Here is a 15,213-nt window from a genome sequence, read left to right as displayed (position 1 = left end):
AACCCCCTTACTCCTGTGATGGGCTCCTGGGGAAGCCACAGACAGTTTTGCAGTTCAAATGACAGACGCCACCCAAAAGTGGAGGAGTTCACATCAACTGAAGTGCACATTTAAGAATAATCAAAACATAAAACAGATGTCAATATCAAAATACTGAGTGTGTAGACCCCAAATTAAAGTCAAACATGAAAAATAAGTTGAACTAAAACATGCATTCTTTTCTTGTTCAAACATTTTACCACTGTTTGAAATGGGAAGAGGTTAGGAAAATCTAACAAATTACCAATATTGTGGTAGAGTTACCGCCACCTGGAGCCACACAGGAGTTTGCCATTGGCTCTTTCATCTCAGAGAAATTTTGACCATTTAATGCCTCACAAGAGCTGTAGTTAATTGATTTTTGTATTCATCTTTGGAAGATGAGGACTCAGAAGACTTCTGGATTTGTTAAATCTAGACATGTCATTTTGTGTGAGAGTCTTTGTGTGTTTATATGAATAGGCATATGTTCTTATTTTTAAATTTGATAAATAATGATATATATTGATCATAATGGGAAATATTACTGCAGTCTGAATAATGCAAATGCTACCTTTATTTTCTAGCACCCCCTAAACGCCAAATATACCATGCCCTCAACCACAACTAATTTCTACACCTCTCAGAAAATAATTTTTCCTGATTAAAATAATCAGATATGTTCATTTAAAGATTTTCAAACACTACAGAGAAATGACGAAGAAAGTAGAAATTACCCTAAATCCCATTAAACACAGATAACTACTGTTCACACATGGTGACCATTTTCCTCAGATGTGTGTTACCTAATAGTGTTGGTTTATCTTTTGTTCTAATCTCTATGAGGGCAGGAACTTTTCCTATCTTATTTACTGCTGCTTACCACATTGCCTAGGTGAGTGTCTGGCATAGAATAGGTATTCAGAATATTTGATTTTGAATTTATAATTTCCCATTAACATGTTCCTTTTTGCTTAACATATTGTAGACATCTTTTCAAGTCAATCAATGTAAATCTATAACATAATTTTTTAAAGGCATGCATTTTATTGGACATAGAATACTGTTTTGCTGTTTGTGCCACACGTGTGCATGTGTGTGTCTGATTATCTTCTCAGAACATATTGCCGTTAAGTGAAGTTATTTGGTCAAAGGCTATACACATTCACAGGTTTGACAAAGATTACCAAAGGGCTCTCCAGGAAGTATATACGAAGTTTCACACTCATCAATTCGAAAAAAAGGATCATTACCCACCATCCTCCCCTAAGCTGGATGGTGACATATCTTTGCCAATCTTATGGCTAAAAATGTTATTGCAATGTTGGTTTGATTTGTATTAATGTAATTATTTGTGAGCATGAACATCTTTTCATGTACTTATTGGTTCTTAATAGTCTAAATTTGTGTTCAATTTCTATTTCTCATTACTAGTTTTGAGTATTGAGCAGTCTCGCTTTTGGTCATGGATTAGACTAGCTACTGATTTATCTGTTTTACTGGGTTTTCAAAGAACCAGTTCTTGGATTTAGCAAGTCCCTCGTTTTTTTTTTCTGTTTTCTACTATATCAATCTCTATTTTACCTTTATGACTTCCTCTCTTCTGCTTCCTTATTTATTTTTGTAGTGTTTTTGCTGTATTTTTTGAGGATAATGTTCATCTTACTATTTCTACATTTTCATTTTAATAACAAATGTGTGCGAGGGTGACTCTTTACCTTGTTAATTTTTGCTATATCCTAGAGATTTTTGGGTGAAATATTCTCATTTAGTTTTCCATGTTTTGCATTTGTGGTTTTGATGTTCTCTTTAACATTAGAGATGTTGTAGAGATTTTTTAAAAATTGTCATTTGTTGGGCAGGGAGTTTGTTGGTAGTGTTTGTTGTTTTTTTAAAAAGAGATTTATTTATTATTTATTTTTGGCTGTGTCGGGTCTTGGTTGTGGCATATGGGATCTTTCACTGTGGCGCCGGCTCTTCCTTGTGGCGCGCAGGCTTCTTTCTTTTTTTTTCCTTTTTTTTTTTTTTTTTTTTTTTTGCGGTACGCGGGCCTCTCACTGTTGTGGCCTCTCCCGTTGCGGAGCACAGGCTCCGGACGCGCAGGCTCAGCGGCCATGGCTCACGGGCCCAGCCGCTCCGCGGCATGCGGGATCTTCCCGGACCGGGGCACGAACCCGTGTCCCCTGCATCGGCAGGCGGACTCTCAACCACTGCGCCACCAGGGAAGCCCCAGGCTTCTTTCTAGTTGTGGCGGTGGGTTTTCTCTTCCCTCCTTGTGGCACTTCTCTAGCGCGTCTGCTCTGTAGTTTGCGGCACGCAGGCGCTCTAGTTGTGGCGTGTGGGCTCAGTACTTGTGGTGTGCGGGCTTAGTTGCCCCACGGCATATGGGATCCTAGTTCCCTGACCAGGGATCGAATCCGCGTCTCCTGCATTGTAAGGCAGATTCTTTACCACTGGACCACTAGGCAAGTCCCAATGTTTGTTCTTTTATATATTTTGTGTCATGTTGCATGTGATTAAAGGGTTCAGCCTATACTATTTTATATATATATATATATATATAGGAATAATTTTGGAAGTAGTTTGGAACATTTTTGTAAATGCCTCTTGAATTCACTAATATATATTCTCGGTTGTAAGACATAAAACAGATATTTACTTAACTGATTATACAATTTAAAGCCCTTCTGCCTTATTGATTTGTTTTCTATTTGTCCTAATGAGGACTAGAAACATTTATCAAGTCACCCTCCCTATTATGCTTCTCAGGATTTCTTCCTAGAGCTCCAGTAGTTCTCACTCTGTATATTGTGGTGCCTTGGAGGTTATTTCTTTGACTTTTATATTTTGATACATGGTCTGTCTCGTTCCTCTTCATGACCTCTCTGGAGTTAGAAAAGCATGCAATGGCTAATTTTATATGATTGGGTCATCTTTCCATACAAATGAGGAAACTGAGAATCAGAAACTTTAAGTAACTGGTACAAGGGCAAGGTCACACAGCAGGTGAATGGACAAGCCTGGTGTGTCTGTCCCCAAAGCCCATGGCCTTAACCTGCTGCTATCATTATGTTCTGGTATCTAATTCTGTGAGAAATCTACCTGGTCTCTTTTATTTTCTTAAGTAACTTGCTTATTCTACATAGATGCTTGCATAATGGTTTCTTCATCATTGTAGTACAATAATTTTACTGAATTTTTTCTCAGCATTGGTTGATGTTTACCGATTTTTCCAGGCTCTGTGACCCCTTTCAGTGTGTAGACTCAAGTCTTCCTTATCCAAATATTTGTTTTATTGTAGTAGAACTCTTACTTTTCTTTATGATCATGAATTATCCATTTGTCAGATTATAAGTATATAACATATTATCATATATACTTAATATACAGAATACACATATCTATATATACTGCCTTTCCCTCCACACCTACCATTCTTGCTTTTAACATTTTTAGTTTGTCGTGATAGGCTGCATTTCCTGTACTTCCCAAATCCTGTTTCCTGTGGCAATGGTTCTGCTCCCTGCTTTGATCATTGCAGTTTTATGTCTTAAAGCATTGCTTTTCTCCTCAATTTCTTTCCTAAGTTCTGCTAAATCCCTATTCCTTGTATCATGCTTTCTTACCATATTTTGGGCACTTTTTTTCAATCCATGTACTTTAAAATTTATTTGAGAATTCAGTAAAAGTTGTCATGTTTGTTTGTTTTCAACTGAAATTCTTCTAAAATGAAGCCCTCCTCTTTCCCTCTTTTCCATACCTGTTCAGCCTCTCTCTCAACCTTTCCTTCTTGTGGTGGGGGAAGGGAGGACTGGGGACAGAACTTTCATGTTGGAAACATGCCAATTTTTCTTGCTTTTTTTTTTTTTTTCTTGTTCACTTTTTAAAAGGCAGGTAGTCTGTCTTCCTGTTTGCCAGAAAAATAATGTTTACCCCAAATGTGTGAACTCTTATATAATGAGATTCGGCGTGAGATGTTGATAATCTCTCAGCTTCCCAGGAAAGGCAGCCAAGGCCGTTGGTCATTTTGCTTCTGTTTGATTAATCTCCGGTTTTGTTGGAACTTCTACACCAGAAAACCCCTCACTGAAGAAGCAGTGGATTCCATCCCAAAGGGAAGGTATCCTTCAGATTTCAATTTTTCCCATCTGTGGTGTGAGCACACTCCTTTACAGAGGTAAAGTTACAGAGAAGCCCTGTAGCTAGCAAGCATTCGATTTGGTGTGGCTACAGGCATGTTCCTCCTTCGAATCCACCTCTTTTGCTGCCAGGCCTTTGTTGAAACACTTGCTGCTGGGATATTATTACTTCCTTGCCTTCTGCCATCCGCTAGACTAGAGAAAACTATTACTAAGTTTATCTGCCCCACGTCCACTCCTGTGGTCTCAGAATACTGTTTATGGAGAGAAGAACGGTGGCTCTGGAAGGCACACTGAGGAACTTACTCTGGGGTCTCCAGTGTCCCCGGATCCAATACTTCTCTAGCTTGAGACATTGGTATTTTTGAGAATCCCCTTGCTTGTTTTCAACCATTCTGTTCATTTCTTCCAGAAAAAAACTCTATTTAGATTTCCAGGATCTTCTTTACATTTGGTCCCAATAGTTTCACATCTAAATATTTCTGTATATTTAAAGTGTCATAAAGTTTAGTTCATCATGTCATTCATCATGAGGAGATTATTTTTCCTACTCGTGTCAATAATAATTGTTTCTTTTAATTAATTTTTGTTCAGCTTGGAAAGGGGAAGTTTGTGACTTCCTAGGCTTCCTGTACCTTTGGACCCATCTCTTTCAGAATCTTCCTCCCCCTCTGTAACATTAAACTATTTCAGCTTTTTAATATTATACATTTATCCTTTGCCTGTTTTATAGTTTAGTCATGTGTGTGTTTGACCAGTGCTTCTCAAACAGGAAATAGTTAAGGACAAGTTGTTTTTCAGTTTCCAATCTGTTGTAGACCCTTACCTTTATAAAACATAATCAGTACTGAAAATGAATTAAAAATGAGACATAAAAGGCAAACTTGAATTTTTGTTATCAGATTCAACACACATGATATTACTCGCTGTACAAGTTTCTAAACGCTTGCTCTCGGTTTTTCTTCTTATCCATTGTGGAGGGTCACAAACAACCCCCAGGCCAGGCACAGTCCATGCAGCCCCCTCTGAGTAGCTTCACGGTAAGCCCTTCAGGAGTAGGGGCAGGGTCTCGTTAACCTGTGTGTCCTCCTTAATGCCCACCTAGCACTATGCCCCCAGAATACCATCTACTGAGAAATAACTGTTGACTATATGAGTAAGACAATAATACTCCAAGTAGTAACATTTTGGCCTCTTGAGGTTAAAACTCTCAGGTTGATTCCTGACCGTCACAACTTCCTTTTGCATTGGAAAGATGCAGGTGCTGTTATTTGGATTTATAGTCAAGGCTCAGAGGAGAATGGCTCTACACACAGGAGGACTTTTTATCCATGCTGTTTTATTTGACCCAAGGTACTTTCCCTCATATGCTGTTTCATGTCTCTATAGGGAGTACAAATCATGGTGTGAAAGACGAGGCAGGATATTAACCGGACTGGTGCCTGGACCAGGTGTGAGCATTCTGTCTTCTGTCCATCACTTTATTTATCATCCTTCTCTTGAGGACTTTGTGATGACCCTCTGATTCCCAGTCACACCAACAGACTCTCTGCTTGAGAAGCATGTTATGACGAAATGCCTATTAGGATTAATACTGGCCCTGAACTAAGAAATAATGGTCAAGCTTATATATTCTAATGTATTCCTCTCTAGGGCACAGATTTACCAAGTTGGAGAGAATGGTTGAGGAACTAGCCCTAGTTAGGATGGAAGCTGAGAGTCAAACACTATCAGTGGGGAAATCACAGTGAGTAGAATGAGTAAAATGTGTCTTACCTACTGGCCAAATGGAGGCCAGCTCTAGTCCCAAGTGTCAGAGGTGCGCAGAGAGAACTGCCTCCTGGGGACATGAAGAGATGGATAAGCAACGGCCCGCTCTGGACTGGTGGGGAAGAAAACAAAGAAAAGCTCTTGGTAAGGTAAGGCAACATGGGTAAAGGCCATAGCAGACTTGCGCCTAAAGTGCTAAGATGATGCAGCAGAAGAAAAGAGTAACTTTTAAGGGCAAAGGATCACTTCCCAGATTATTGAAATACACTGTCACCCTAAACTGTAGGCGTGTCCTCTAAATATTTTATCTACTGCCCTCCCTTGACTATTTAACATCCGTCCTTTGCCTTCCCAGGTGGCCATCTCGTTCTGCATGTATTTTTCTCCTATTTTGTATGATTACATTTACAGTTTCTTTGTCTATGTCTAATGCTACCTTTGGATCAAAATCATTGCTGGTGTGTTGCTCTTGCAGAAGAGTAGCATCTGGCAAGCCATAGGCCTTCCATCACTGGTTTGCCCTTGTTTCTGGTTTTCTGGATGCCGCTATCTGGGGAAAGGCTGTCAGTGATGATAACTGCAAAGCATCATGGTGAGCTCCTGTTACTACAGAGGTGGGAAGCAAAGCCATAAACAGGCAGAGGGATAATTGGGCCCAAGGATAAAAAGTGATCAAATTGTCCAGAAACAGTACAGAAGCACAGAAGTTGGCAGCTTAAAAATATTGTTATGGTTTTTCTTTCCTTTGAGACAGGAAAGGGACTTTACCTCATGAGAAACTTCAGGTGGATCTTTTCAAAACTCTATAACCTGGCATATTGTTTGATAAATATTTGTTGATTTAATGAATGAACCTGAAGAAGCTGTTCTCATGTATGTCAACACTGGCTCGAGGGAGAGCTTGGGCTGGTTGGATTCAGTGAGCTTGGATAGTTTAGAATGAGTTGCTGCACTGGCACCGGGCTTGGGGAGAAGTGTAACCAATCTGAAGTCATTTGAAAGCACAACTAGATTCAGGGTTATCAGGGTAGCTCAGACTGTATTTGAGTGAGGTTTCATTTCATAGCTAGACATGTGAGTTACCACCAGTGGTTCTTCACTGGGGGCAATCTTCCTCCCCACGGAACACTTGGCAGTGTCTGGAGACATTTTTGGTTGTCACTGCTGGGAGGAAGAGGGTGAGGCTACTGGCATCTAGTGGGTAAAAGCCAGGGAGGCTGCCAAACATCCTACGATGCGTGGGACAGCCCCCGTGACGAAGCATTATCTGAGAGTTTGAGAAAACCTGCTATAGACAGATTTCCTAATTTAAAGGGCAGCTCTAGAGAAGTTATTCCTAGAGGCTTTCCTTTGACAGTTATCAGCTCAAAGACCCTTTGGACTCAATTACCTATGTGGTCAGATGACCCGTGGACCTTTGAAATATATCTTGTTGCTGTACATGCAGATTTGCAGGACACAGGTTATAAGCCCCTCCTCCATAAACAAAGCAGGCTCAGGCCAAGTTCTTTATGTCCCCTGCCCTAATGCTGCTAACTGCTTAGATGTTGCTGAGCCTGGGACATTGTCACAATGTAAAGCATTTGAGACTGGGCGGGTAATGAGAGCCGTGATCTGATTGGTCCCTACTCTGGAAGGTGTGGAGGTAAGGCAGACAGTGAGAGGGCAGCAGGTACATTGTATGAGAAGCCTGTCCACTTCAACAGTGCTTAGCTCCCCTCCCCGCCCACCTTGCTGCCTTTTGACAAGGGATTACTACCCAGGATTACTACCCAGAGCTGCACTGCAGCTCCAGGCCACTGAGGTTTCACTTTTGACAACTTGCAGAATTCCTGACCTGGCAGATCAGCAGGACAAGGGCCCTGGGAGCTAGAAGGTGATCTTCATAAGGAGATCTGGTGCTTTCCACAAACATCTCTGGGATGTGTGCTTCAGTTCTGCCCTGACCGAACCAATTCACAACACAGCAAGCAAAAGACAGCTTTTAACAACTGCTGTACCTGTTCTGAGCAATGCCAAAGATATCACCAATACGTATTTCAACCAGTGTGCTTGTGTCAGTTGCATAGACTTGGGTGATGTGAACTCATCCCCAGGAAGTATATACTCTTCAGTTTACACCCTGGATCTGTGAGAGGTGCAGAACCTTTTAGCAGTCCAGCTCAGCAGACACTGATGGGGCTTCTGCCACACGATCCAGCCTAGTGGGCAGAACAAAGTATGGCAGAATGCACAATGCACAGGAGGGGCACTCTGCTCAGCTGGGGCAGGCAGAGGAGGTGGGAGAAGAGGTACCTGCAAAGAGCCCGAGTGTAGACTGAAGGGGTGAGAGAAGGGAAGTTCTCCAATGGAGTGAAGCGTGGGAGCCATTCAGATGAGAAGGCATTTTGCCATTGTCGGTGAAGAGTGGAAAGCCCTCGTTGGCTCTGCTCTTCCCTTTAGCTTCTTGTGTATCTGTACCTTTCCTCTTTCCCTTCCTCCCTTCTTTTTTGCTTCACCTTCTCATCTCCTTTCTTCTTGGTGGCTACCACTGCTTGGAATTATGAGATGTCTGCACCAGCAAGCCCCATGCCGCCTCCGTTCTACTTCTCGGTAATGGAAGGGCCATGGACTTAAATCCTAGATCATCAAATGTATACAGTACCTGCAAAGTAACAGACACAATCCAGTGAAATAACTTTCAATTAAACAGGACAGCTTCTCCAAGTAAAGGAAAGACACGTGCATTAATATTATTATCAACATTGTAACACAAAGTGCCTATCATGGATCAGGCCCTAAAGGAGACATTTTATAGACATTATCTTTCATTGTCATGCCACTCTTTAAGACAGGCCTGATTATTTTCATTTAACAATGAGTTACTGAAGCTAAGAGATTAGGCACAAGAAAGAAAGAAAGAGATATTGGCCCTGAAATATCTGGAATGGAATATTTGATTTGTACTAGAATTAAGATAAAAACTTTAATATATTTATTTGCAGCTTTGAGGGTGATTGTCATAAAGAAAGAAATTTTTGATAATAATTAAAATATAATTACAACCCCATAAACCACATATTTTGCAAATAAAAGCTCGGTATATCTCATCCATCTCATTGCTTAAGAAACTATATTATAGTCCATGAGGGGAAAGGAGACAAGAGATAAGAAAGAGTCATAAAACAAAAGATCCAAAGATTGCAGTAGCTCTGGCAGATGGATGAATTTCTTCCTGTGGAATTTTCCAGTATAACCAAGTGATCTTGGGTCCCATAGTCAGTGTTTGCTTTTGAAATTGGACTTGGATGAGTTGGAAACTCCTTACATGGTCTCCATCAGCTACTCCTATTGTTATTAATTACCCCATTATTAATTATTATTAACTGTGCGATTTGAGGGATGTTACTGAAGTTTCTGAGCCTTGTTTCCTTATTATGAAGAAATATAGATAAAAACAATGACAACTTTATAGATTTGAGGTAAAGACTAGATATGAATGGACATAAAAATGCTTAGCATAGTGGCTGGCATTGAGTAAGCTCTCAATATATATAGATATTATTACTGAAGTTTGCCTATAATGGCTTGCCCATGCCAAGAGAAATATATCTTCTCTCTCCATGCAGTGGGTTCTTTCATTTCTTTCAGAAAGGTAAAATCATACAATTCCAAGTTATACTTAGCTATAGATTTGAAATTTCTCCCCTCCAAGCAAATTCAAATCAATGCCTGATATTTTAAAAAAGCAATTATTCTGATAATTAATATCACTGCCTGCCTTTCTATGTCCGTCGCCCTTGACACCTACCATGCCTCCTCCCATTTCCACAGGTTTGCTGTGGTTTTCTGATTATTCAGATATAAAAGTATTTTATTGTTGTTGTTTGTTTTGTTGGCATGGAATTCTTTTTTTTCCAAATGAAGTCTTATGCAGCGGCCTAATATATAAAATAGACCAATGTAGATCTGCTCTCTTTGAAATAGGATAAGTGCCTGCTTGTACTTCACCCCCATTTTGCTTATTTATGTCTCTGCATTCCAGGGGAACCCTGAGATGTTTCCAAAGGAACCTTAGGATTTCACTGAATGTATCTTGAGAACCACTCATCCATATGGATGACATCACAGTTTTAGTTCTCTCCTTCCCAGGAGGTTTGTAGAAACAGTCCTGGCTTAGCTGAGGGTAGGGGGAGGGAGTGGAGACGGATGAACTTCCATGTGGTCCCCTAGTACCCACATGTAATGCATGAGAGAAGGTTCCCTGGTCTGGATCACGCTGTATCAGAACTCCAAACATCTCTGTGGAACCAGAGCATGTAATTCAGTCACCCATATGCCTCCAAATATTTTAATACTTTGGTAATTTGACATCACCCCAATGGGCCAGCCATACAACCCCCCTTACCAAACACAGAACACATTTTCCATCACCATGCCTTTGTACTCAACGTTTCCTCCTCCTGGAATAATACCCATCCTTCCATTTCTGCCTGGCTCTCTGACACCCCTCCTCCAAAGCCTTCTCCACGAGCTCCTCCCCAATTCCTAGGGCCAGAATACATCTCTTTTGTGCATTTGTTCATTTTTGCCTCCCCCACATTCTTCTATCTCCCTCACATTCTCATCTTGCCTGGGGCACTGTCTTATACAGAACACACGGGGGAAATGCTCACTGCATCAAACTGAATGCATACTGTGTTGATCAGGTCTTGGGTCAGCCGCCTGTGTTTTCCACTTGGAATCACTTCATTAACACTCCCTGCAAAGTCCAACCAGGGAAGGATCATTTCCAAAGAAAAGCCAAACCTTTTCATTTCTAATTTCCTTCCCTTTGGGTGTCAAATGGAAACTGGGCAAGATATATCATCCAGTTCACTCCTTCAACAGCCTTACTTTTCCTCTTGATCCCGAACTTCAGCTGGAGTCTGTAAAACTTCTTCTTTGAGTGAGACCATTTTCTTCTTGGTTCTCAGTAATTGTAATAAACTATTAACCACCTGTTTGTTCCCTGAAAATCTAGCTGGTTTGGGTGAGTCTTATCTATTCACAATCCAGCAGAGTTTTTAAACCCAAGATTTCCTGTGCAAATACATTGTTTTGGATATTTCAAAGCCTCTTGCCTGAGTGATTGCAGAACTGCTGTTTTAATCAGGGGCAGTGCTTATAGAAACTATTTTAGAGGGACAAATTATATCTACAAACATTTATTGGGAAGTATACTGTATACAATGCTGAGTATTAAGACAAATACAAAAAGAAATACCATGTTCTAATTAGGGAGACAGAAACCCTGTCCTCAAGTAGCTAATCAAGTACAAGGCAAAAAATGCTGGCACATGACTAACTAGAAACATTCTTCTGTTGTTTATAACCAGCTTGTGTTAGGAATTTATGGCATCTTACAAAGAAACATATAATATGGGAAAAAAATGAAACAAAGAAAACACGAGTATGAAAGATCAGGGAAATGGAAAACAAGGTTAACTAGTGCCAAAATGGAGGCCAATTTACAGAATATACCCCCTGGAAACTGCAGAAAAGCAACAGCCATCTCTGTTGTGTGCACAAAGATATTCCCAGCGAATTGCACAGTACATGGCACATAGTAGATAGTCAATAAACAAAGGATACAATGGGCACATCTTCCATTTTAGGTTTTTTGGTAGCATCTCTATTAACTATACCAAAACCACTTTTGGAGAATCCAAAATTTGAGACCACCTTCTCTGGATCAGACTACATTGAAAAGTTTCAAGCTGGAGACCCTGCTGCCATATCTTTCAATCTGGGATGAATGTGTCTTGTTAGAAGAAAGAGGCTGGAGGAATATGTTTTATAGTCTTATTGCACTGGTCTAGTGGCTATGACCTTTCTAAAGCATTTCTCTTGGAATGCATAATTAATACATTTTACTTTGATAGATAGGGTTTTCTCTCCATGTTTATGGCTTTCTTCTTCCCAACTGAAGACACCTAGAGAACAGGAAACAGATAGTCTCCATCTTTGCAAATGTCCCTTGGCCTTGAGCATATAGTGCAATACCTTGAATGTAGTAGCCATCTAATCATGACTTAAAATTTTTTTTATTTTGAAAGAGGATTGGTTCAAGATGGCGGAGTAGAAGGACATGCGCTCACTCCCTCTTGCGAGAGCACCGGAATCACAATTAACTGCTGAGCAATCGACAGGAAGACACTGGAACTCACCAAAAAAAATACCGCACATCCAAAGACAAAGGAGAAGCCACAATGAAACGGTAGGGGCGGCACAATCACAATAAAATCAAATCCCATAACTGCTGGGTGGGTGACAGGCAAACTGGAGAACACTTATACCACAGAAGTCCATCCACCAGAGTGAAGGTTCTGAGCCCTACATCAGGCTTCCGAACCTGGGGGTCCGGCAACGGGAGGAGGAATTCCTAGAGAATCAGACTTTGAAGGCTAGCGGGATTTGATTGCAGGACTTCGACAGGATTGGGGGAAACAGAGACTCCACTCTTGGAGGGCACACACAAAGCAGTGTGCGCACCGGGACCCAGGGAAAGGCGCACTGACTCCATAGGAGACTGAACCAGACCTACCTGCTAGTGTTGGAGGTTCTGCAGAGGTGGGGGGTGGCTGTGGCTCACCGTGGGGACAAGGACACTGGCAGCAGAAGTTCTGGGAAGTAGTCCTAGGCATAAGACCCCCCCCAGAGTCCACCATTAGCCCTACCAAAGAGCCCAGGTAGGCTCCAGTGTTGGGTCGCCTCAGGCCAAACATAACCAACAGGGAGGGAACCCAGCCCCACCCATCAGCAAACAAGCTGATTAAAGTTTTACTGAGCTCTGCCCACCAGACCAACACCCAGCTCTACCCACCACCAGTCCCTCCCATCAGGAAACTTGCACAAGCCTCTTAGATAGCCTCATCCACCAGAGGGCAGACAGCAGAAGCAAGAAGAACTACAATCCTGCAGCCTGTGGAACAAAAATCACATTCACAGAAAGATAGACAATGTGAAAAGGCAGAGGGCTATGTACCAGATGAAGGAACAAGATAAAACTCCAGAAAAACAACTAAATGAAATGGAGATAGGCAACTTTCCAGAATAAGAATTGAGAATAACGAGAGTGAACGTGATCCAGGACCTCAGAAAAAGAATAAGGCAAAGATAGAGAAGATGCAAGAAATGTTTAACAAAGACCTAGAAGAATTAAAGAACAAACAAACAGAGATGAACAATACAGTAACTGGAATGAAAAATACACTAGAAGGAATCAATAGCAGAATAACTGAGGCAGAACAACAGATTACTGACCTGTAAGACAGAATGGTGGAATTCACTGCCACAGAACAGAATAGAGAAAAAAGAACGAAAAGAAATGAAGACAGCCTAAGAGATCTATGGGACAACGTTAAACGTGACAACATTTGCATTATAGGGGTCCCAGAAGGAGAAGAGAGAGAGAAAGGACCCGAGAAAATATTTGAAGAGATTATAGTCGAAAACTTCCCTAACATGGGAAAGGAAATAGCCACCCAAGCTCAGGAAGCACAGAGAGACCCAGACAGGATAAACCCAAGGAGAAACATGCTGAGACACATAGTAATCAAATTGAAAAAAATTAAACACAAAGAAAAATTATTGAAAGCAACAAGGGCAAAATGACAAATAACATACAAGGGAACTCCCATAAGGTTAACAGCTGATTTCTCAGCAGAAACTCTACAAGCCAGAAGGGAGTGGCAATGATATATTTAAAGTGATGAAAGGGAAGAACCTACAACCCAGCTTAGTCTACCAGGCAAGGATCTCATTCAGATTCGACAGAGAAATCAAAAGCTTTACAGATAAGCAAAAGCTAAGAGAATTCAGCACCACCAAACCAGCTCTACAACAAATGCTAAAGGAACTTCTCTAAGTGGGAAACACAGAGAAGAAAAGAACCTACAAAAACAAACCCAAAACAATTAAGAAAATGGTAATAGGAACATACATATTGATAATTACCTTAAATGTGAATGGATTAAATGCTCCAACCAAAAGACACAGGTTTGCTGAATGGAGACAAAAACAAGACCCATATATATGCTGTCTACAAGAGACCCACTTCAGACCTAGGGATACATACAGACTGAAAGTGAGGGGATGGAAAAAGATATTCCATGCAAATGGAATTCAAAAGAAAGCTGGCGTAGCAATAATCATACCAGATAAAATAGACTTTAAAATAAAGAATGTTACAAGAGACAAGGAAGGATACTACATACTGATTGGGGATCAATCCAAGAAGAAGATATAACAATTACAAATATATATGCACCCAACATAGGAGCACCTCAATACATAAGGCAACGGCTAACAGCTAAAAAAGAGGAAATTGACAGTAACACAATAATAGTGGGGGACTTTAACACCTCACTTACACCAATGGACAGATCATCCAAACAGAAAATTAATAAGGACACACAAGCTTTAAATGACATAATAGACCAGATAGATTTAATTGATATTTATAGGACATTCCATCCAAAAACAGCAGATTACACTTTCTTCTCAAGTGTGCATGGAACATTCTCCAGGATAGATCACATCTTGGGTCACAAATCAAGCCTCAGTAAATTTAAGAAAATTGAAATCATATCAAGTATCTTTTCCGACCACAACACTATGAATTAGAAATGAATTACAGGGAAAAAAATGTAAAAAACACAAACACATGGAGGCTAAACAATACATTAAAAAATAACAAAGAGATCACTGAAGAAATCAAAGAGGAAACCAAAAATACCTAGACACAAATGACAACGAAAACACAATGATCCAAAACCTATGGGATGCAACAAAAGCAGTTCTAAGAGGGAAGTTTATAGCAATACAAGCCTACCTCAAGAAACAAGAAAAATCTCAAATAAACAATCTAACCTTACACCTAAAGGAACTGGAGACAGAAGAACAATCAAAACCCAAAGTTAGGGCTTCCCTGGTGGCACAGTGGTTGAGAATCTGCCTGCTAATGCAGGGGACACGGGTTTGAGCCCTGGTCTGGGAGGATCCCACATGCCGCGGAGCAACTAGGCCCGTGAGCCGCAACTACTGAGCCTGCGTGTCTGGAGCCTGTGCTACACAACAAGAGAGGCCGCAATAGTGAGAGGCCCATGCACCGCGATGAAGAGCAGCCCCCACTTGCCACAACTAGAGAAAACCCTCGCATAGAAACGAAGACCCAACACAGCAAAAAAAAAACCCAAAAAAACCACAACAAAAAAAAAACCCAAAGTTAGTAGAAGAAATCATAAAGATGAGAGCAGAAATAAAT

The 15,213-nt window shown here is 40.8% G+C and overlaps 1 long non-coding RNA gene across 1 annotated transcript in view; it reads right to left on the bottom strand.

Annotated features, from left to right (window-relative positions):
* The window catches only part of LOC137233116 (uncharacterized), a 70,089-nt gene extending 61,967 nt beyond the window's left edge, over positions 1 to 8,122 (bottom strand). Inside the window, exons 1-2 of the long non-coding RNA XR_010947302.1 lie at positions 7,928 to 8,122; positions 5,934 to 6,039 (exon numbers count right to left, since the gene is read on the bottom strand). This is a non-coding gene — a long non-coding RNA (uncharacterized lncRNA). The remainder of the gene's footprint in view (positions 1 to 5,933; positions 6,040 to 7,927) is intronic.
* Between the last annotated feature and the right edge of the window lie 7,091 nt (positions 8,123 to 15,213).

The sequence above is a fragment of the Pseudorca crassidens genome, chromosome 10 (genome assembly GCF_039906515.1).
Source record: "Pseudorca crassidens isolate mPseCra1 chromosome 10, mPseCra1.hap1, whole genome shotgun sequence".
Lineage (NCBI taxonomy): Eukaryota > Metazoa > Chordata > Mammalia > Artiodactyla > Delphinidae > Pseudorca > Pseudorca crassidens.
The sequence above is the reverse complement of the archived record's forward strand: the minus strand, read 5'-3'. Positions and strand labels throughout refer to the sequence as shown.